The 22,881-nt window shown below is 46.0% G+C and overlaps 1 long non-coding RNA gene across 1 annotated transcript; it reads right to left on the minus strand.

The window, feature by feature from the left end:
• Window positions 1-7,641: 7,641 nt before the first annotated feature.
• LOC118901693 lies at window positions 7,642-22,755 on the minus strand. The gene is made up of 3 exons (XR_005021447.1): window positions 22,379-22,755; window positions 11,045-11,149; window positions 7,642-8,567 (listed from the first exon to the last, which is right to left on the minus strand). It is a non-coding gene; the product is annotated as an uncharacterized LOC118901693 (long non-coding RNA).
• Between the last annotated feature and the right edge of the window lie 126 nt (window positions 22,756-22,881).

The following is a 22,881-nucleotide window of genomic DNA, read 5'->3' on the forward strand; positions in this document are numbered from 1 at the left end:
GAGGAAGCAGAGATGGCAGGAGTCAGGATATCCGTTTTGGAATATTGGATAGATAACATTACTTTTAGAAAGGATAGATTAATTTAGATATGTAGGTTTGGATTCAGTTATGGGGTTAACTGTATCTTTCCTTCTTCCAAGAACATGTCTAAGACTACACAGCAAGGTGTATGCAAATCAACAAGAAAAAAATAAGGGACTTCCCTGGTGGCACAGTGGTTAGGAATCCGCCTGCCAATGCAGGGGACACAGGTTCGATCCCTGGTCTGGGAAGATCCCACATGCCGAGGAGCAATGAAGCCCGTGCGCCACAACTACTGAGCCTGCGCTCTAGAGCCCGCAAGCCACAACTACTGAAGCTGGCACGCCACAACTACTGAAGCCTGCGTGCCTAGAGCCCATGCTATGCAACAAGAGAAGCCACCGCATGAGAAGCCCGCGCACCTCGACGAAGAGTAGCCCCTGCTCGCCGCAACTAGAGAAAGTCCACGCGCAGCAACGAAGACCCAACGCAGCCAAAAATTTTTAAACAATAAAAAAAAATTTTTTAAAAGGAAAAGTCTATTTAAAAGAAAAAAAAAAGTAAGGACGTGAGTGAAGGGAAATAAGATGAAGCCAGAGAGGGATTGATGCCGAAAGCTCAGCCTCTCTGTACACCCATGCCGAATCGAATCTCGGAGACAATTTTGGGTGAAGCAGAAAAGAATAGCTTTATTGCTTTGCCAGGCAAAGGGGGACACAGAGGGCTCCTGCCCTCGAAAACTATGTGTCCCAACCCAGGGTGGGGTTCTTAGTTGCGGCATGTGGGATCTTCATTGCGGCGGGCGTGTGGGATCTAGTTCCCTGACCAGGGATCAGAGCCAGGCCCCCTGCATTGGGAGAGCGGAGTCTTAACCGCTGGACCACCAGGGAAGTCCCTGGTCCCTTTAATCTTGTCTCAGGTGGTTTCTTGGCTGCTCCTCCCTTGATTAGCAACTGTTCGAATCTGCCCTTTGGAACTCAGGGAAGGTCAGGAAGGCTGGAGTCTTGCCTACAAGAAATGGGGGGACAAAAAGGCCTCCGTGCCCGGGAGCCCCATAGGGCCCCGCTCGGTTTCACGATCACACCCAAAACAAACATTATAGAACTCTTGTTTGTGCTACAGTAGTCCTCCCATTAGGTTTCAAGCCTCTGTCCAGCTAAATAAGAAAGATAAATATGATTAGTAACATGATTCACAATATCCACGTGATAAAAACAAACCAATGGCCAAAGGAATCCACTGTGCCTAAAGTAAGGCTTGAAAGAAATTTCTCTGGGGAGATGGGGTTCTCCTAAAGGGGCCAAAGTGGGATGCAGCTAACGACACCCTGAACATCACCCCACAGTGAACACACAATGGTTGAGCACATTCGATGCGGACCAGTGAAATCAGGGTGACTCACCGAGCCCATCTGTGCGAGCCCGTTACAAAAGACCAAAACAAGGGGGTTGGGTTACCTGATCCCGGATTGCTGGTTTAATCCAAAGATAAAATCCAGAGTCTGGAAAGAAATGGATTAACTTTGTTTACAAATGGTCCCCCATCGATACTGTTTTTCAAAATGGAACTTCTAGTAAGGAATGGAAAAGGGTCCAAGGTTTTGCTCACATCCCTGAAGGGCAGATGTTCTCTGCTGCCAGGTAAAACCAGAGGTGTGGACTAAACTCGGCAGAAGTTAGGGGGACTTGAGGGGCAGGATGGGGAAGCATGGGGGAATTCCCTGCTGGTCCAGTGGCTAGGAGTTGGCACTTTCACTGCCAGGGCATATGAAAGCACCAGGTTCATCCCAGGTTCAATCCCTTGTCAGGAACTAGGATCTTGCAAGCCACATGGTGTGGCCAAAAAAATAAAAGAATGGGGAAGCACGAGGGCAAGAGAGGAGCTGAGTGATGCAGTTTTATCATGAGGGCGTTTCAATGTCCATCTCTCTTACTGGACGGGAAGCTTTGTGGTGGCAGAGATTGCAGGTCCTAGCCCAGAGAAGGCTCTGGCTCACATTTGGCAGATGTGGGCATGAACTAGAACATCACAGTTTCCAAGGATGCCTCCCTTGCCCATTGAAGCAATAATGCTCCCTCTTTTTTTCTTTTTTTTTTTTTATTTATTTTATTTAATTTATTTTATTTTTGGCTGCGTTAGGTCTTTGTTGCTGCGCGCGTGCTTTCTCTAGTTGTGGCGAGCGGGGACTACTCTTCCTCGTGGTGTGCGGGCTTCTCATTGCGATGACTTCTCTTGTTGCGGAGCACGGGCTCTAGGTGCGCGGGCTTCAGTAGTTGTGACACGCGGGCTCAGCAGTTGTGGCTCGCGGCTCTAGAGCACAGGCTCAGTAGTTGTGGCGCACGGGCTTAGTTGCTCCTCGGCATGTGGGATCTTCCCGGACCAGGGCTCGAGCCCGTGTCCCCTGCATTGGCAGGCGGGTTCTTAACCACTGCGCCACCAGGGAAGCCCAGCTCCCTCTTTGACAAGAGCTCACATCCTGATCTCTTGTGCTGTCACTGATTGTTGCAAAGCCACCTGGCTCAGATGACAGGGCATTTGGGCCAGAGGCTCAGTTAATATGAGCTTGTGGCATGAGTGCAGCCCCTTGCCCCTGGAGCGGGAGGCTGGGCACAGAGCCTCTGCGTCATGAAGGCCCCCCTCCCTACTCCTCCACCGCCAGCTGCCAAGGGAATGCCCCTCAGAGAGGGAGTCGGCTGGCCAGAGGCGCCTGGCAGCTCCTGCTCCTGTGCGGGCCGGGCCTGGTGAAATTCTATGGAGCCCTGCTGGGGCTGCAGGCGACCATGGCAAACACGGCTTCTCACTGCCTTTGTGTCTCCATGCTGGGCCTCTGCATCCTGTGCGGCAGGAGTCTGCAGGTGACTGGGGGGCTCGTCCTGGCCTGGAAGCTGAGCGTGGAGGTACTGCTGCCCATCCAGCAGGCCTTGTGGCAGCTGCTGACTGTCGTGCAGGGCTAGGGCCTTCAGCTGCTCGCCACCCTGCTGCACGGAGCTTGCCACTGCGTCCTGTGGCTCCAGCGGCACTTGCGGTGGGAGGCCCCCCAGCCCTGCTCTCTGTGGCCCAGTGGGCCTACTACAGCCTGGTCGACTCCCACCACGAGAACTGCAAGGCCTTGGAGCTGCTGCTGCGGGCTGTGCTGCAGCTGGTGGCAGTGTCCCTGCTGCTCCGCTGCCAGGACAGGCTGTGGGTGATCGTGGGACAGGTGGCTCAGGCCCTGCCGGGCAGTGGCCTGCAGTCCCTGGGGTGGGCCGGGCTGTGCGGGGCACCCTCCAAAGACCTGGATGCGGTCACCACCATCCTTCCAGCGACCACCATCCCTTTTAGCCAGCACTTCCCTGGACCTGACCCGGCCACCCTGAGGTGGGTTCACGCCAGCCTCCATTAGCCTGTGCCTAGTGGCTGGGGACAAGGATGCCAGTGAGGGAGAGGGAAGCTGCAGTCTGGGGGCCAGTTAAGGTGCCCATTAGCACCAGGTTCCAGAGCAATAGGACAAGCAAGATAGCCTTCAGGTCTTCATCCAAGCAGGCCCTCGCACGACAAGTCAAGGCGACCTGTATTCTCATCATTCTTCTGTATATCTATGCCACGTGTCTCTTCGTGCAGATCTTAAAATAAAGGACCAAGTGTGAGCCAGCCTCTGGTATGTCCATGACTTGCTTTGTCAAGAAGAGATTGAATGGCATCAGATCTGTCCACCCAAGCCTTTGCTGGGCTGGGGGCAAGGGTGGGTGGTACCCAGTATGCAAGCCACATTGCATAGCAGGGCCTGGGCTAGGGGACCTGGTCTCAGCTCTGTCACTTCTATGTGTCCTTGGGGAAGTTCCTGGGCCTCAGTTTCCTTTTCTGTAAAATGTGGATAATAAGCCTCCAGGGAGAAGAGGTGTATAAAACTAAGCCATTTGTAGGTTGTAGAGGGCTCTTCCCCCTCAGTTATCCTAACAGAGCTTACAAGGCCTCCTTGGAGAACACTTAGATTCTATTAAAGGACATGAAAAGAAGACCCGAATAAAGAGGGACATAATCAATTTACGGGTGAACTGGCCTAATGTTCTAAAAAAGTCAGTTGTCTCCAAATTAATCTATAAAGTCATTAGGATTCCAACCAAAATCTCAAGGGATTTGAGGGCAAGGGAGAGGACTCATAGTGATTCTAAGATGTATATGGAAAATCAAGGTCCTTAAAATTTTAAAGCATTTAAAAAAAAACGGAGCCAAGGTAGGAGACTTGCTCTACCAAATATTAAGACATAGTATGAAGTCACAGTAGTAAAAACAATGTGGCAGAAAAAAACAGGCAGATGAATGGAACAGAATGCAGAGCCCAGACATAAGCTGGCTACAAATGGGAACTTGGTACACGGAAAAGGAGACATCACAAACCAGTGGGGAGAGCAGGAACTATTTAGCAGATAGAGTTGGAGAAATTGGTTCACTATATGAAAAAATAAATAAATATGCGTCTTCTGGTTGTTGGAATGGTGGTCCCCCAAAGATATGTCTATCTAGAACCTGTGAATGTGGCCTTATTTGGGAAAAGGGTCTTTGCAAAGGACACTTTGAACTAAGGATCTTGAGATTAGATCATCCTGGATTAAGATGGGGGACCCAACGACACGTGTCTTTATAAGAGAAGCTAAGGGGAGGAGAAACACAGAAGAGAAGGCCATGTGAAGAGGGAAGCAGATTAGCCAAGGAATGCCAAGGGTTGCCAATAGCCACCGGAAGCTAGGAGAGAGGCATGGAACAGTTTTTCCCTCAGCCCCTCCAGGAGGAACCAACCCTGCTGACACCTGATTTCAGACTTCCTGTTTCCAGAACTGTGGCAGAGTGAGTTTCTGTTGTTTTAAGCCACCAAGTTTTTGGTGATTTCTTACCGCAGCCATAGGAAACTAATACAGATCTTTACCTTGTATCTCAACTCTATACCTAAGGTCCAAAAATATTTGCGGCAGTATACCAATGCAGAGGTTATTTTAATGTGCTTGAGGCATTTATTATTCTTTGGGAAATGATATTAGCTGCCATTTACTGAGGGCAGAACAGTCTTTTATTTCATTGGATCATCCAATCAACCCTTTGAGGAAAGCACTCTTTTATGTCTCCATTTTATAGTTAAGGAAATTGTCTCAAAAGAATTAAGTAACTTCCTGAGATCATACAGCAGAGCTCACACCTTCAACCACACCTCCTGCTCAGGTGTCATGTAGATGGGCTCTGCTGAGTTCCCTGCTAAAGGCCTAGAGCATTTATCCTATGAATGAAATCAGATGCAGGACTTCCCTGGTGGTCCAGTGGTTAAGAATCCACCTTCCAATGCAGAGGACGCGGGTTCAATCCCTGGTTGGGGAACTAAGATCCCGCATCCCTCGGGGCAACTAAGCTGTGCGCCACAACTAGAGAGTCCACGCAGCCTAAAATAAAAATAAATAAATAAATAAATAAATAAATAAATAAATAAGAAATCGGACGCACTGTCCCCTTGTAGACTTTCGCCTGTGCCATCCCCATTTGTTTGTGGTTCAGCAGATACTCAACCCTCAACCCACTAAGTCTAGGTCACGGTCACCTCCCACCTGGATTGCTGAACCAATCTATAGGTGCATCCTCTTGGCCCCCCTCCTCCCCTTCAAGCTGTTCTCCACCCAGCAGCTAGGTAGATATTATACCAAGAATCAGACCATTATTCCACCGATTAAGACCTCCAGTGGCTTTCCATATGAGGCCTCTGGGGACTGCCAGCTGGGTCCCAGCACATCCCTTGGTCCCGGGATTTCCCCTCACGCTGACCTCCCCCCTTCCACAGGCAGCCCTCCCTGCAGCAGAGTCTTTGGACCTGCTTCTCTTCCTGCCCGGAACATGGGCTGACTTCTATTCTTGTTAAAGCATAAATTGTAAAAGATGATAAAATCACGACACTTGTACAGATATAAAATGAACATATGTGAAAGATTTTTATTTAGCTCATTAATTAACGAGGAAACCAGGCAGATGCCGCAAATGGTTCAAAGGAGAACACAGAACCACGTAGTTATATGCAGCAAAGAAATGTTGAAATGAATTTACAAATAGACATAAAACTGGCTTTTTCCACTGGTGGGGGTGGGAGTGTCCTTCCACTGGACAGGATTTATTTGCATGTATACAGATAAGGATTATGTGCATTGCTATCCTTTGTCTACAGTGTACAGAGATGCAAAATAGTTTAAGGGCAAAAAAGAACCTTTAAACTACAAAGAACTAGATAATCTCTGAGGCTCCAGCTTGTCATTAAAAGGATAGCCAGTGATCTCTTTTGCTTATTCCAAAAATCTTTTTTTTTTTTTTTTAAATGAAGGGCAGGGATCTGTGGATCTGCCCCTAGCTGGGTATCTGCCTCTGGTGCGTGGGCCTTGGAGTTGTTGTTTTTTTTTTTTTTTTTTTTTTAATATGATGAAAGCTTTTATTATTTATCTATTTATTTATTTTTTGGCTGTGTTGGGTCTTCGTTTCTGTGCGAGGGCTTTCTCTAGCTGTGGCAAGCGGGGGCCACTCTTCATCGCGGTGCACGGGCCTCTCACTATCGCGGCCTCTCTTGTTGCGGAGCACAGGCTCCAGTTGCGCAGGCTCAGTAGTTGTGGCTCACGGGCTTAGTTGCTCCACGGCATGTGGGATCTTCCCAGACCAGGGCTCGAACCCGTGTCCCCTGCATTGGCAGGCAGATTCTCAACCACTGCGCCACCAGGAAAGCCCTCCAAAAATCTTTAAACGTTCCTATACTCTTCACATCTCACCTTGTATGTTATCTCTTTGGGAGCCTTCCTCAGTCACCTGATCTTGTAAACTGGCCTCTCTCCCCTCCCCAGATCTTTTTTTTTTTTAATTAATTTACTTATTTTTTAATTATCTATTTTTGTCTGCATTAGGTCTTCGTTGCTGCACGCGGGCTTTCTCTAGTTGCGGTGAGCGGGGGCTACTCTTCTTTGCGGTGAGCAGGCTTCTCATTGCGGTGTCTTCTCTTGTTGCGGAGCACAGGTTCTAGGCACGCAGGTTCAGTAGTTGTGGCTCACGGGCTCTACAGTGCAGGCTCAGTAGTTGTGGCGCACGGGCTTAGTTGCTCCGGGCATGTGGGTTTTCCCGGTCCAGGGCTCAAACCTGTGTCCCGTGCATTGGCAGGTGGATTCTTAACCACTGCGCCACCAGGGAAGTTCCCCCTTCTCAGATCTTATCCTGCATTGTGGATTCTAACTTATCAGCTTCTTCAGAGACGGGGCTATTTTCTGTTTTGTCCAGCAGCAAGCACAGAGGAGGGCTGCAGAAATATTTGTGGGTAGATGCAATGGTGAGCCTGCTTGTTTGGGCATATGTAAGTATTGTCAGTGGAGCCCCAAGCGCGGACATCCTGGGTCTCTCTAACAAAAAGGCATTTCTCTTCCCTGGGGGAAATATGAGGATGAGGAGCCCCTTCTCCCAGAATATCCAAAAATGTAGTTGTGTGTCCTGGCCTTCAAGTCTCTGGAAACTTCCCTTTTTGCCATCCCCCAAACACCATGCCCATCGCCCCCAGCCTTTTACTACTTTGACCAGCTAACCTAATAGCCAACTAAACCATTGTTTCCTCAGCTGTAAAATGAGAACATCACATGTAAATCAAGGGGTCATTTATTCATTCAGCGAACACATAAGGAATGCCTGTTACCAGATTCCGTTATACTCATTACATATAATTCATTATATAATTATAATATTCACTATCTCAGTCATTCTTCAAAATCTCCTGAAACGGTGTTTTTCAAACTTTAATATGCAAACAGATCACCAGGCAGCTTGTTAGAATGTGGGCTCCGATTCAGGAGGATTGGGGTTCCAAGGCTCCTGGTCCATGGAACACACTTTAAATAGCAAGGCCCTAAGTACATCTTATTAATTATACCCATTTTACAGCCCATTACTGAGGCTCAGAGTGGTTGAGGGTCCCACAGCTGGCAAAGGTGGAGAGGGGTTTCAGGGACAGAGTAAAGCAGAGATTCTTCAGCATTGGCTGTACATTAGAATCACCCAGGGAGGTTTTAGAAATTCTGATTCCCAGGCTGACTCTCAGCACAACAAATTGTAGTTTCTGAGGGTGAGACTCAGGCATTAGACATTTTGAAAAGCTCTCCAGGTGATTCCAAGTGTAGCCAAAACTGAGAACTACTGGGCTAGAGAATTCATTTGGAGGATGAAGTTGTAGGTTTCAACGTTATCCATTCAACCAATCTTTTCTATTTTCTGAATGTGTGCGATGTTCTGCCCTGGGGGGTTGGGGATTTGGACATGAATCCCTTTGGTGTTCATTCAATTCACCTGGAGAGAGGTGGGGAAGGGCTGTAGGAGGGGAAGGACGGAGGGGGAGGAGGGGCAGAAGGGGAGGGGGAGAGGGGGGCCATCTTTCAAAAGGAGGCAGATCTCCCCTGAGGCAATAGCGTTTCTGTGTCCTGCCCTACAGGCTCCTGGGCTGAGTAACTTGTGCTGGGGTAAGTCTCCCAGGGACCTGAGGTGACCCTGGTGTGGTTCTTGGGCACAGAATCCCCTGAAAAATAAAAAATACGTATCAGTCGGGGGTGGCGAAATAAATCACAGCTCACCTTACCTGACATTAAGACATTTCACAAAGTCACTCATTCAGCACATATTTTTTGTGCACCTGCTGTGTGCCAGGCACTGATTTAGGCATTTGGGAAAAATCAGTGATTAAAACAACGCTTCCTGCCCTCTGGGTGCTCACATTCCAGCCTTAATGATAAAAAGAGCATGGAACCGGGACAGGTACAGACAAAGGAGTAAAGACAGAGCATGGAAGCAGATCTCCATGCACCTTGGGACCGGACCCATGATTGATGAGCCACAGGCCATGGGGCACAGATGGACTGACAAGTGATATGTATGGTGTGGGGAGAACCGATTCACTGGGGGGAGAAAAACTATGGCATCTTCTACATATGTCATATATGAATGCAAATTTTAGGTAGATTAAAGAAATGTACGACTATAAAGCTTTTTTTAAAATGGGAGAAAAATCTTTGTGACTTACGGATGCTGAAAGACTTCTTATATAAGGCCCCAGAGGGCTTCCCTGGTGGCGCAGTGGTTAAGAACCCACCTGCCAACGCAGGGGACACGGGTTCGAGCCCTGGTCCGGGAAGATCCCACCTGCTGCGGGGCAACTAAGCCTGTGCACCAAAACTACAGAGCCTGCACTCTAGAGCCCGCGAGCCACAACTACTGAGCCTGAGCGCCACAACTACTGAAGCCCACACGCCTAGAGCCCATGCTCCACAGCAAGAGAAGCCACCGCAATGCGAAGCCCACGCACCGCAATGAAGAGTAGCCCCTGCTCACCACAACTAGAGAAAGCTCTCACACGGCAACGAAGACCCAATGCAGCCAAAAAAAAAAAAAAAAAAAAGATTGACACCATTGTAAATCAACTTACTTCAATAAAAAAATTAAAAACAAAATTAAAAAAGAAAAGGCCCCAGAAACACACATTATAAGGGGAAGATGATTGTATTCAGCTATGTCAAAATTAAGGATTGCTTTTCATTGAAGGAGATTATACTTAGCACTTGCAGAGTATTGCCTAGGTGCCTGGCACTGTTCTATGTGTTTACAAATGTTAACCCATTTCATCTCCCAGCTCTATGAGCTCTGTTCCATTCATATCCTCATCTCATACATGGGAAAACGGAGCCACGGAAAGGTACACTTGAAAGTGATGAGAGCAGATTCAAGCACAAGTAGTCTGGGTTCAAGGTCTGGGTTCATTAGCCAGGGCTCCACAAAAGCTTTCTGCAAAGGGCCAGAGAGGAAATATTTGGGGTTTTGTGGACCATATAGTTGTGGGGATTCAAAATGCACTCCAGCGGCATTAAGATTATTTTAAGCCGAAAATATCTGAACAAACCGCAGCCACAGAAAAAAAACTTACCTAAATGTCTTTGCTGCCTTAAGCAGGACCACCTGAAAGATACAGCCACCATAAATCCCCGGTCTGGGAGGTTCACGGTCAGAAAGGAGACTAAGCATCATAACCTGAATATTGCTTAAACCAACTTTATCTGAAACTGTCACACCTTCCATTTGTTCTTCCATAGACGCCCTTTCTACCCACTCCCTATCCCCTTATTAAGTGGGTATATAAATTTATTTATTTATTTATTTATTTATTTATTTTTGGCTGCGTTGGGTCTTTGTTGCTGCGCGCGGGCTTTCTCTAGTTGCGACGAGCGGGGGCTACTCGTCGTTGCGGTGTGTGGGCTTCTCATTGCGGTGTCTTCTCTTGTTGCGGAGCATGGGCTGTAGGGTCATGGGCTCAGTAGTTGTGGCCCTTGGGCTCTAGAGCACAGGCTCAATAGTTGTGGCGCATGGGCTTAGTTGCTCCACGGCCTGTGGGATCTTCCCAGACCAGGGCTCGAACCCATCTCCCCTGCATTGGCAGGCAGATTCTTAACCACTGTGCCGCGAGGGAAGTCCCTAAGTGGATATATAAACCCCTATCTTCCTTTCTTTTTCTTTATTTTTTTATTGAAGTATAGTTGATTTACAATGTTGTGTTAGTTTCAGGTAATACAGCAAAGCGATTCAGCTATACATATATATTCTTTTTCAGATTCCTTTCCATTATAGGTTATTACAGATATTGAAGAGAGTTCCCTGTGCTATACAGTATGTCTTCCCTTTACTTTAATTCAGTAGTTCTTGAAGCAAATGAGAACAGTGGAATTGAAGCAAGAGGTGGCGGCAGCCCCAGTGGCCACCACTATGGGGATGGATGAATAAGATGTGGGGATGTACACAATGGGATGGACCACATTTGGAATTGCCAAGTTCGATGCTCCTACTGTAACATGGAGGAGCCTTAAAACATAATGTGGAGTTGAAAAAGGGAAGAAACAGTAAGATGTATAGCCCAATGCCATTAATACTATTTAAAAACACAAACACAAATGCATCCATACTTAATTTACAAGGAGGAACAAGGTAGAAACACAAAGGCCCAGGCCATACCTGTCAGCAAAGCTGGGGCTCCGTGTTCTTTCTTAGCTCTCCCGGGGAGGCTGTTACACTCCAATGTTTGAGAACCTCTCTTTAGAAACTGTTGTGATGAAGGGCCTGGGAGTGAGGGTCAGGGGAAAAGGCAAGAAATTAGAGGAGACAGGAGAGGGCTTTTGACCCAGTCTGGAGACCGTAATGTGTTGTGAGCTGAGGAGACCAATGAACCTGGCAGTTTGCACTTGAGGTGAACAAAGAACAATAATTATTATTATTACCATGACGATTGTAGGGGAGGAAAAAATTTTTTTTCCTTCTACGCTTCTAGGTTCTTGGCTGGGGCTCTATAACATATGACTGATTAACAAGAAAAAAACAAACAGAAGTTTATTAACATTTATATAGTATATACACATGGGAGAAACCCATGAGTAACTCAAAGGAGTGGCTAAACCTTGGGCTTATCTTGCAGCTGCAATAAAGAACCACACAACTGTAGAAGAATGCCGGGACAAAGGAAGTGGGTTTAAGCTTCCAAGGGTGGCAAATTGTGGGGAAGTAAATACATGGGGGGAAACGAATGGAATACAGTTCGTTTTCAGATTCCTCTGGTGCTGTCTCTGGGCTAATAAGAGTCTAGAGTTGTCTCCAGGAAAGGAAAATTTATACCCTAGAAAAGGGGAGGGGAAAGAGAGCTTTTCCTGTATTTGCTACTTTTTAAAAAATTTTTTTTCTTTTTTTTAATAGATTTTATTTATTTATTTATTTATTTATTTTTGGCTGTGTTGAGTCTTCCGTTGCTGTGTGCAGGCTTTCTCTAGTTTCCGCGAGCAGGGGCTACTCTTCGTTGCAGTGCGAGGGCTTCTCATTGCGGTGGCTTCTCTTGTTGCCAAGCACGGGCTGTAGGCGCGCGGGCTTCAGTAGTTGTGGCACGTGGGCTTCAGTAGTTGTGGCACGCGGGTTCAGTAGGTGTGGCTCACGGGCTCAGTAGTTGTGGCTCACGGGCTCTAGAGCGCAGGCTCAGTAGTTGTGGTGCACGGGCTTAGTTGCTCCGCAGCATGTGGGATCTTCCCGGACGAGGGCTCGAGCCTGTCCCCTGCATTGTCAGGAGGATTCTCAACCACTGCGCCACCAGGGAAGCCCCTGTATTTGCTACTTCTTAATTGCCTTCAGCTCAAAAGAATTCTTATGTCAAAGAGGTATATTTGGGGGTGACATATTCTGGTTTCCTTCAGTGAAATAGTTTACAGCCTGTTAATCAGAATTAGGTAGATCTATATATAGTGACGTGAGAAGACTTTCAAAACACATCAAGTTAAAATAAAAAAAGCAATACATGGAATAGTCCAAATGCTATAATCCTATTTATTTAAAAACTAGGGACTTCCCTGGTGGCACAGTGCACTCAGCTAGGGAAAGTTTGGGCAAATCGTTTAAGCTTAAAATCCGAGTAATTGTATAAGTCTTTGCTGTGCACCAAAAAGCTCCTGTAGGACATTACAAAGCTCTTGTTGGGAGCCTTTGAGCAAATCCCTTCCCGTCTCTGGAAAATGAGGGGGTTGGACCAGAATCTCTTTAATGGATGGTCCCAGGCCCCTTCCACTTACCTTTAGGATTCTAGATGAGCTGTGTTTCTAATCCAACCAACCAAAATCTACTACTATGTTGTTAAAAAACAAAACACCAGATAACAGCTCTGCTAATAAATACAGAATAAAAATAGACAAATCACCCCTTTGTAATCCCTAATTGAATCAGGCAAGAATCGTCAAGAGACGTTAAAACCATTGGGTGAAACACAGCTGGGAAACAGGCTAGTCATGCGAAGGATCAGCTACAGATTACTTATTAATAACCAAGGAAAAGTGCACTTCAACATCAGGGAGACTGATGGTCACACTTTAAGCCAGCAGCACATAGTAGGACAATCTGGCATCATGTCCCTCCCAGTGGGGTGCACGGTGAAGTGCATGACATCATATGTGAACTACTAACGTCCAAATGTTTCACATAGGTGTCATCATGAGGAAACAGACAAATCGTGCCTCTTTGGCCTCCACTTTCCCCCACCCCTTCTCAAGCTCTCCCCTTCAGCTCCTCTAAATTTATTGCAACTCCCACAGATGGGGTTTGCAGTGTATGTAGAGGTGACACATATGACAAGTACAACATAGAGCAGGGAGGGTAAAGGGACTTCTATGATGGCGAGATTTTTACAACCTACTTGTATCAGTTGAAGTTCTCCAGAGAAACAGAACCAACAGAACCAATAAAAATATATGTATGATTTATTTTAAGGAATTAGTTCATGTGATCATGGGGGCTGGCAAGTCTGAAATTTGTAGGGCTGGCCAGCAGCCTGGAAACTCAGAAAGGGGTTGATGTTGTAATCTGGAGTCTGAATTCCTTCCACTCTGGGAAGACTTCAGGCCTTTACCTGATGAGATGAAGCCCACCCATATTATTGAGGATAATCTCCTTTACTTAGTCAAATGATTATATGTTAATTACATCTACAAAATACTTGCACAGCAACATCTAGACTAATGTTTGACCAAACAACAGGGCACTCTAGCCATCAGTAAACTATACCAAGGCATTTAATCACTCTGATCATCCACCTCACTAATTCATTCTTCAGCTGTATCCATGCTGTGTTCTTTATTTCAACATTTATATTTTTCATTCAGTACTTCAAGGGAGTTCCCTGGTGACTTAGTGGTTAGGATTCTGGGCCTTCACTGCCGTAGCCCAGGTTCAATCCTGGTCAGGGAACTGAGATCCCACAAGCCATGTAGTGCGGCCAAAAAATAAAATAAAATGAAATACTTCTGCTGGATTCACTTTGATTATTTCTTGTTCCTCATTTATATCATTAATGTCATCCCTTAGCTCTGTGTCAGGCCTATTTTATATTCTTGGTTTGTTTTTTCCAGTAGCCCAGCTTCGAATGGTATATGTCCTGCAGTTTACTGTGTTTATTTTCAGGGACTTGTCCTACTCAGACGTCTAGTTATTTTAGCCTCTGAGCCCCACCCTCTCCCACAAGGATTTCAACTATTCAATCTGGTAATGTGTATTGGGAAAAGAAAAAGGGCAGTTTCGGGCTTCCCTGGTGGCACAGTGGTTGAGAATCCGCCTGCCAATGCAGGGGACACGGGTTCAATCCCTGGTCCAGGAAGATCCCACATGCCGCGGAGCAACTAAGCTCGTGTGCCACAACTACTGAGCCTGTGCTCTAGAGCCCGTGAGCCACAACTACTGAGCCCTCGTGCCGCAAGTACTGAAGCCTGCGCGCCTAGAGCCTGTGCTCCACAATGAGAGAAGCCACTGCAATGAGAAGCCCGCGCACCGCAACGAAGAGTAGCCCCCGCTCGCCTCAACTAGAGAAAGTCCGCGCGCAGCAACGAAGACCCAACACAGCCAAAAATAAATAAATAAATAAAATAAATTAAAAAAAAAAAAAAAGAAAAGAAAAAGGGCAGTTTCTAGTGTGTGTTTGTCCCAGGAAATTGAAATAGAGGGGAGGGTGAGCCCTGGGGCAGAGAGCTCCTGGCTCCACAAGACAGCCAAGCACCCACTCTTGCTGACACTACCTCCCACTTTACCATGGTTTTACCTCAAAACACTTAGGGTGAAGGGGCTTTGGGAGGAGGCCGTCTCCCAGCTGTCATCCCTGGGCTGCTGATTTGGAGGGGAGGGGTGGGTAAGTGACTCCTGCGGCCAGTCCACACCTGTTTTCACAACTGCCACACCCGCTGGGGCTTTTGATTTGCACTGATGGTACTTGCAACCAGCATGTGGAATTAACTTGTGTGAATGATGTGAGGTAGGAACCCAACCTCATTTTCCCCCCCATATGGATAGCCATTCTTCCCAGCTACTACTTACTTACTGAATGGCCCATCCTTCTGTTTGCAGTGTCACTTCTGCTGTATAACACACTTCCATATGTTCACTGTTCTATTTCTGGGCTCTGTATTCTGTTCCATTGTTCTTTCTGTCTACCGCCTTACTTTAGCTTTATAATAAACCTTTACAGCTGCCCTACCTGTCCAATAGGGCTTGCCCTTCTTCCTCAGACTGTTTTACCAATTCTTGGCCCTTTGTTTTTCCATAAACATTTTAGAATCAGCGTATCAAGTTCCACTAAAAAGCTTATTGATATTTGAATTGGAATTACACTGACTCTGTAGATCAATTTGGGAAGAATTGAGATCTTTATAATATTGAGTATTCATACCTGATTATCTTGGAATACCTCTCCATTTTCTTAGGTCTTCTTTACATAAGTCCCCTATATACGAATGAGGTCCGATCCGAGAGCGTGTTTGTAAGTCCAATTTTTTCGTAAGTCCAACAAAGCTAGCCTAGGTACACAACTAACACAACTGGCTATATAGTATTGTACTATAATAGGTTTATAATACTTTTCACATAAATAATACATAAAAAATAAACACAAAACATAAAGAAAACAATTTTAATCTTACAGTACAGTACCTTGAAAAGTACAGGGGTACCGTACAACAGCTGGCACACAGGGGCACGTTCGCATCTTTGAAAGTTCACAACTTGAAGGTTTGTATGTAGGGGTTACTGTGTTAGGGCTTAGGTTTTATTTTTATTTATTTATTTATTTATTTATTTATTTTTGGCTGCGTTGGGTCCTCGTTTCTGTGCGAGGGCTTTCTCTAGTTGCGGCAAGCAGGGGCCACTCTTCATCGCGGTGCGCGGGCCTCTCACTGTCGCGGCCTCTCTTGTTGCGGAGCACAGACTCCAGACGCGCAGGCTCAGTAGTTGTGGCTCACGGGCCCAGTTGCTCCGCGGCACGTGGGATCTTCCCAGACCAGGGCTCGAACCCGTGTCCCCTGCATTAGCAGGCAGATTCTCAACCACTGTGCCACCAGGGAAGCCCCTAGGTTTTATTTTTATTTTTAAAATATTTATTTATTTATTTACTTATTTTGGCTGCGCTGGGTCTTAGTTGCAGCACATGGGATCTTCGTTGTGGCACGCGGGATCTTTTAGTTGCGGCATGTGGTCTTCTTAGTTTTGGCATGCATACACGATCTAGTTCCCCAACCAGGGATCGAACCTGGGCCCCCTGCATTGGGAGCACGGAGTCTTACCCACAGGACCACCAGGGAAGTCCCCACACCCCCCACTTTAAAATTAACCCTAGATTTAAATTTAAAAATTTTTTTTAATTTTTACTTTTTTAAAATTTATTTATTTTATTTATTTATTATTTTTGGCTGTGTTGGGTCTTCATTGTTGCATGCTGGCTTTCTCTAGTTGTGGTGAGCAGGGACTACTCTTTGTTGTGGTGCGCAGGCTTCTCATTGCAGTGGCTTCTCTTGTTGCGGAGCATGGGCTCTAGGTGCCAGGCTTCACTAGTTGTGGCTCGCAGGCTTCAGTAGTTGTGGCACACAGCCTCAGTTGCTCGGCGGCATGTGGGATCTTCCCGGACCAGGGCTCGAACCCGTGTCCCCTGCAATGGCAGGCAGATTCTTAACCACTACGCCACCAGGGAAGCCCTAGATTTTTAAAAAATGCATTATAAATGGCTCCCTTTAAAATTTTACATTTTCTAACTATTGCCTGTGGGAATATAAAAATACGATTGCTTTTGGTATTTTGACTTTCTAGTCAGCATACTTACTAAACTCTAATCAATTCTAATAATTTGACTGTACATTCTTTAGAGTTTTCTATGTACAGCAATTATATCACCTGGAAATAATAAATATTTCTTTCTAATCTTTGTACCTTATATATAGTTTTTCCTTGTCTTACTGTGCTGGCTATGATCTCTAGAGCAATGCTGAATATAGTGATGGCTGGTATTCTTGTTTTTTCTCTAATTTTTAAAAGGAATGCTTTTAATGCTTCATCTATTAAGTATACTCATCGTGGGGCTTCCCTGGTGGCTCAGTGGTTAAGAATCCACCTGCCAATGCAGGGGACACGGGTTCGATCCCTGGTCCGGGAAGATCCCACATGCCGCGGAGCAACTAAGCCTGTGTGCCACAACTACTGAGCCTGCGCTCTAGAGCCTGCAAGCCACAACTACTGAGCCTGAGCGCCACAATTAATGAAGCCCACGTGCCTAGAGCCCATGCTCTGCAACAAGAGAAGCCACGACAATGAGAAGCCTGCGCACCACAACGAAAAATAGCCCCTACTCGCTGCAACTAGAGAAAGCCTGCGCGCAGCAATGAAGACCCAATGCAGCCAAAATAAATAAATAAATAAAATAAAGAAATTAAAAAAAAAAATTTTTTTTAAAGTACACTCATCCTATAGGGCTTTTGTAGATAATCTTAAGGATGTTGTATTTTTAGTTTTGGAAGAGATTTTATATTGAACAGGTATTGATTTTATTGAATAGTTTTAATGCATCTATTGAGATGATCATGTAGTTTTTACCTTTTAATCTGCTTATATGAAAAATTACATTTATTGATTCCCTAAAAATGAACCAAGTTTGCATTCCTAGGATAAAACCAACTTGCTCATGATGTATTATCATTTTATGCATTGCAGGATTAGGTTTGCTAATATTTTCTCAGCACTCTTTGCAATGATATTCATGAATGAGACTGGCCTGAGCTTTTCCTTTCTAGTATTATCTTTCTCTGATTTTGATGTCAAAGTATTCTAACTTCATAGAATAAAATAAGTATACCCACTTTTTCACTCTAAAAGAATTTGTGTGAAAATGAAATCATCTTTTTTGGGTGATTGTTAAAATTCACTCATAAAATTATCTGGGCCTTGTATTTTATTTGTAACTAGATTTTTTGGCCACTGTTTCAGCTTCTTTCATGGTTATAGGACTACATAGATTTTTCTATGTCTTGTTGAATCAGTTTTGGTAAACTATATTTTTCTATAAATTTTTTTATAGAAAAATATATTTTTCTATAAATATATAGGCAGTTGTCCATTTTTCTTTATTTTCAAATTTTATTGGCATAAAGTTCACAATATTCTCTTGCTATATTGGTATTATTATTTTAAATCTCTGCAGCTCTCACAATGATGTGTTAGGGCTCCTTCCTATGGACATATTGGGGATGCCTTGTTTGGGGTTGCAGTGGGAGGCTTGCTTCAGCATTCGGTGGCAAGCTAAATCTTTGTCCTCCCTTCCTGGACCCATCACTTTCTTAAGTCAGAGTCCCAGGCAAGAATCCCCTGCAGTTCTATTCTTTGCTTCCTTTCCCAGTGATGGAGTGCCACCCCTGTTGCTGAGTTCAGGCAAGAGCCTGGCTCAGGTTCTGTCTCTTTTGGAAAGTTTTAATCTCTGTTATCCTACAAAAGCCAAAGCTTCGGTGGCTACTTGGATGCAGAGCTCAAGTATCCATGACTTCAGCCCTCTCCCCAGCTCGTATTTCTGCTCTGTGGTATCCAGCTGGTACATGATCAGTCTGGAGGGTTCAGGACAGCGGTGGTGATGGCTGGAAGGATGGGCTCGGCTGGGAAAGTGCTGAGTCGTAACCACTGGACTGCCAGGGAATTCCCTCAGCTGGGATTCCTGACCTGAGTATGGACATGATGTCTCAGTGGTGTCAACATAGTCAGACTTCTTACATGACAGCTCAGGGCTGAGTGTTTCAAGAGGTGGAATGTGAAAGCTGATATTTTCTTAAGACCTGGGCCAGGAAAAGGGCACAAGGCCATCCTATTGATCAACGAATCACAAGCCTGCCCATATTCAAGGGGAGGAGACATAGACTCCGCCTCTCTGTGGGAGGAGCGTCAAAGAGACCACGTACTATGTCACTGTTGGATCCCAAGGGTCTTCAATGACCTGGAGCACAGTGGTGTTACAGATATATTGAACAAATGACTAGGTGAACGTGCAACCCGGTCTTAGAGCTAACTAGATCTGTGTGTACTTCCTACATCCCTTCCTTGGGAAAAGAATGGGATTTCTGTATCAAATGGCACATTCTTTATTCAATTGAAACACACTGCCAAACAGCTCTCCAGAAAGGTACCTTGGGCAAATTTTTAACGTTATCATTATGCTGTGGCTCATGCACTCAAATACAATGAATGCATTGCCCATTTGCCCAGGTAACTCCACACTCGCAAAAAACAGACCAAACACCTTCCATACCAAAGCGGCCTCCAGGGGGCAGGAGAGAAGGAACAAAGGCGAGTTACAGCTCAGCCTGGGCTGGGAACTTGAAAGACCAGGCAGTACAAGGCATGATCCAGGCAGCTCTGCGTTTGCAAAAGCTTGACCTACAAAGGACAGCCTGACTTCCTCCTTTGGCCTTGCCGCTAATGCAGAACACATAAATACAGACAGTAGAAGAGGAGGTTTCTATGACCTGCAATGATAGTTAAAAAGTAGAGGTTCCTGGGTGAGTCGGGAAGCTACCCACCATTTATAGCTTTGTGTTTCTAAGAAAGTGCCTATATACCCTGTTGTGCACAGCTACCCTGAAGACCAACGGGGATGGGTAGCTCACTAACGTTTATTGAGCTCATTCTTTGTATCAAGCGCGATTCTAAGCACATTCTGTGAGTTCTCTCCTTTAATCCTGTCAATAATCCTCAGAGGTAGGTACTATGCTTATTTCCATTTTTCAGATGAGGAAACAGGCACAGAGAGGTGAAGCCATTTGCCCAAGGTCACACAGTGAGTGAAGGGTGGTGGGAGCCAGGACGTCCACCCAAGAATATCTCAGTCTGAAGCTCAGGTTCCTGAACACTACCCTTTCTGAGATTTAATTCATTAGTGTGATCAAACCTTAGTGCTGGAAGGTCTAGGGACAGTCTCTAAATTCTTCACTCTTATGGCCCTATGCTTAGCACAAAGCCTAATGCATGGTGGGCTTCAAATAAATATTTATTGAATGAATAAATGAATGAACATGACTCACTGATCTGAATATTACTCACTGATTCAGCCCATCACCCTTGCACACTTTTTTCTCCATTAAAAAAAAATTAGGTATAACTTCAATACAGTGAAAGTCACACTTTTATGGACATTTTTGCAAGTTTTGACAAACATATATAGTCAATTGTATAACTATCACCACAAACAAGATATAGAATGGTTCCATCATCCCCCCAAATTTCCCTGTGCTTCTTAGTAGTAAATCCTACACACACACACACACGCACACCCCAACCTCACTCCTAGCCCCTGGCAACAACTGGTCTGTTTTTTGTTCCTACAGTTTTGCTTTTGTAAGGATGTCACGTAAAGGAAGTCGTGTAGTCTGTAGTCTCTTGTGGTTGAGTGTATCAGTTGTTCATTCCTTTTGATTCCTGAGTAGTATTCCATTGTATGAATGTTCCACAATTTTTTTTATACAATCTACAGCTGAGGGACATTTGGGTTGTTTCCAGATTTCAGCTATTCCCAATGAAACCGCCATAAAAATTCCTGTACAGGGTTTTGTGTGAACGTAACTTCTCGTTTCTCTAGGGTCAATACCTAGGAGAGGGGTTGCAAGGTCATATGGCAAATGTATAGTTACTGCCATAAGAAGCTGCTAGATTGTTTTCCTAAATGGCTGTACTATTTTTTATTTTCATCAGCAATGTACAAGAGTTCTAGTTGTTCTAAATACTCATTAACACTCAAAACTGTCAAATTTTTATTCAATTTAATTAATTAATTTATTTATTATTTTTGGCTGCGTCGAGTCTTCGTTGCTGCGCGAGGGCTTTTCTCTAGTTGCGGTGAGCGGGGGCTACTCTTCGTTGCGGTGCACGGGCTTCTCATTGTAGTGGCTTCTCTTGTTGCAGAGCACAGGCTCTATGCGTGTGGGCTTCCGTAGTTGTGGCACGCGGGCTCAGTAGTTGTGGCTCACGGGCTTAGTTGCTCTGCGGCATGTGGGATCTTCCCAGACCGGGGCTCGAACCCATGTCCCCTGCATTGGCAGGAGGATTCTTAACCACTGCGCCACCGGGGAAGCCCTAAATTGTCAAATTTTTAAAACATTAGCCATTTTAATAGGTGTGTGGAAGTATCTCATTGATATTAATTTGCATTTCCCTAATTACTAGCGATGTTGAGCATCTTTTCATGTGCTTAGTTGCCATCTGTATATCTTCTCTGGTGAAGTGTGTCTGTTCGAATCTTTTGCTCATTTTTTAAAAAATGGGTTGTTTATCTTATTATTGACTTTTTAGAGTCCTTTATATATCTGGGACGCAAATCCTTTGTCCGAAATGTGCTTCGCAAATATTTTCTCCCAGACTGTGGTTTGCCTTTTCATTCAGTCTTTTAACAAGGTCTTTGGATGAGTGTTTTTTTTTTTTAATATTTATTTATTTATTTATTTGGCTGTGCTGGGTCTTAGCTGTGGCACGCGGGATGTTCGTTGCCACGTGCTGGATCTTTGTTGTGGCGTGTGGGATCTTTTAGTTGCAGCATGCGGGATCTTTTAGTTGCGGCATGTGGGATCTAGTTCCCTGACCAGGGATCGAACCCCAGCCCCCTGCATTGGGAGCGTGGAGCCTTAACCACTGGACCACCAGGGAAGTCCCCGGATGAGTGTTCCTAATTCTGACGAAGTCCAATTTATCGATTTTCTTTTATGGATCATGCTCTTGGTATCGTATCTAAGAACTCTTTGCCTAACCCAAAGTCACAAAAAATTTCTGTTTGCTTCTAGAAGTTTCATATAATCATAGAATATGATTGCTGTATTAAATGGGATAACGTATGTAAAGCCCTTAGCTCAGGGCCTGGTGCTGAGTTAACACTCACTAAACAGAGCCTAAGATGGACATTTGTCTATGGAATGTTTATAAGGGGTGGCCTCACACCCACCACATTTCCTCCGCACGGATCTGGTGTCCTGTCATCACAGGATGCGGCATGTTCTGTCATCACCAGGACAGCAAAGGCCCCTGCAGATAGACATCCTTATCCAACAGCCTCCTGGAACCAGTGGAGACATGAGGCCCTAGGGACTACAGGTCATGCTAAGAGCCAGACCTGGAAGGCAGTCATTCTCACTGCAGCAAGCACTCCTCCATCCAGCCTCGGTTTCCATGAAAGCTGGAGCTCTAGGCCAAGCAGTAATGGGGTGATGGGGATTAGGGTCTGTTTACTGAGCACTTACTGTGTGCCAGGCCCTTGGCTACCGCAGTGAACAAGTCAGACAAAATTCGCAGACTAGCAGAGGAGGACAATGAACAAATAACTACATGATTAATTAGTGGATTAAGGAAAAGGGTAGCGTGCTGGTGGGGTGGGGGTGAGGGTGCCTCATAAAGAATCAGTTGCCCTTCCTCAGTCTCTGCCTCTGAGTCAGGTACCTCGGACCCCTCCAGGCTGGGGGTTGGGGGTGCGCAGACACGGGGACTCACGTGACGTCAGCGTAAAAACAGGGTGGAAAGGTCCTCCGGGGCGGTGGGGCTGTGCTTTAGAAGGCTCTGAGAGAAGGGTTATTCATTCGTGGTTCATTCATTCGAGAAGTCCTGCGGCACCTACTGTGTCCCATGCACCCCATGAGGAGTACAAACGCGGCCCCTGTCCGCTCACTATATTGGAGGCAGACAGAGCGACAAGAAACCAGCAAAAATGTCACGAAGGTGGTTTCATCCAGGGCCGTAGGCTCGGAGGGGGTAGGGCGGCCCGGCAGACCCGCCACCCGGGGGCGGGGACAAGACTTGCATTTACTGCACCCCCCGTCCCCCCTACTCAGCAAAGAGGTCACCAAGCCAGTGACGAGCGCGCCCTCCGCCGGCGCCGCAGCACCCGCGTCCCCACGATCGAGGGCGCGCGCGACACCCCCGCCCGCGCCGCGCCCGCCCGGCGCCCTCGGCTTACGGCGCCCCCTCGCGGGAGCCCTCGGCCTCGCCGGTCGCGC

This window comes from Balaenoptera musculus, chromosome 10 (assembly GCF_009873245.2).
Source record: "Balaenoptera musculus isolate JJ_BM4_2016_0621 chromosome 10, mBalMus1.pri.v3, whole genome shotgun sequence".
Taxonomy (NCBI): Eukaryota; Metazoa; Chordata; class Mammalia; order Artiodactyla; family Balaenopteridae; genus Balaenoptera; species Balaenoptera musculus.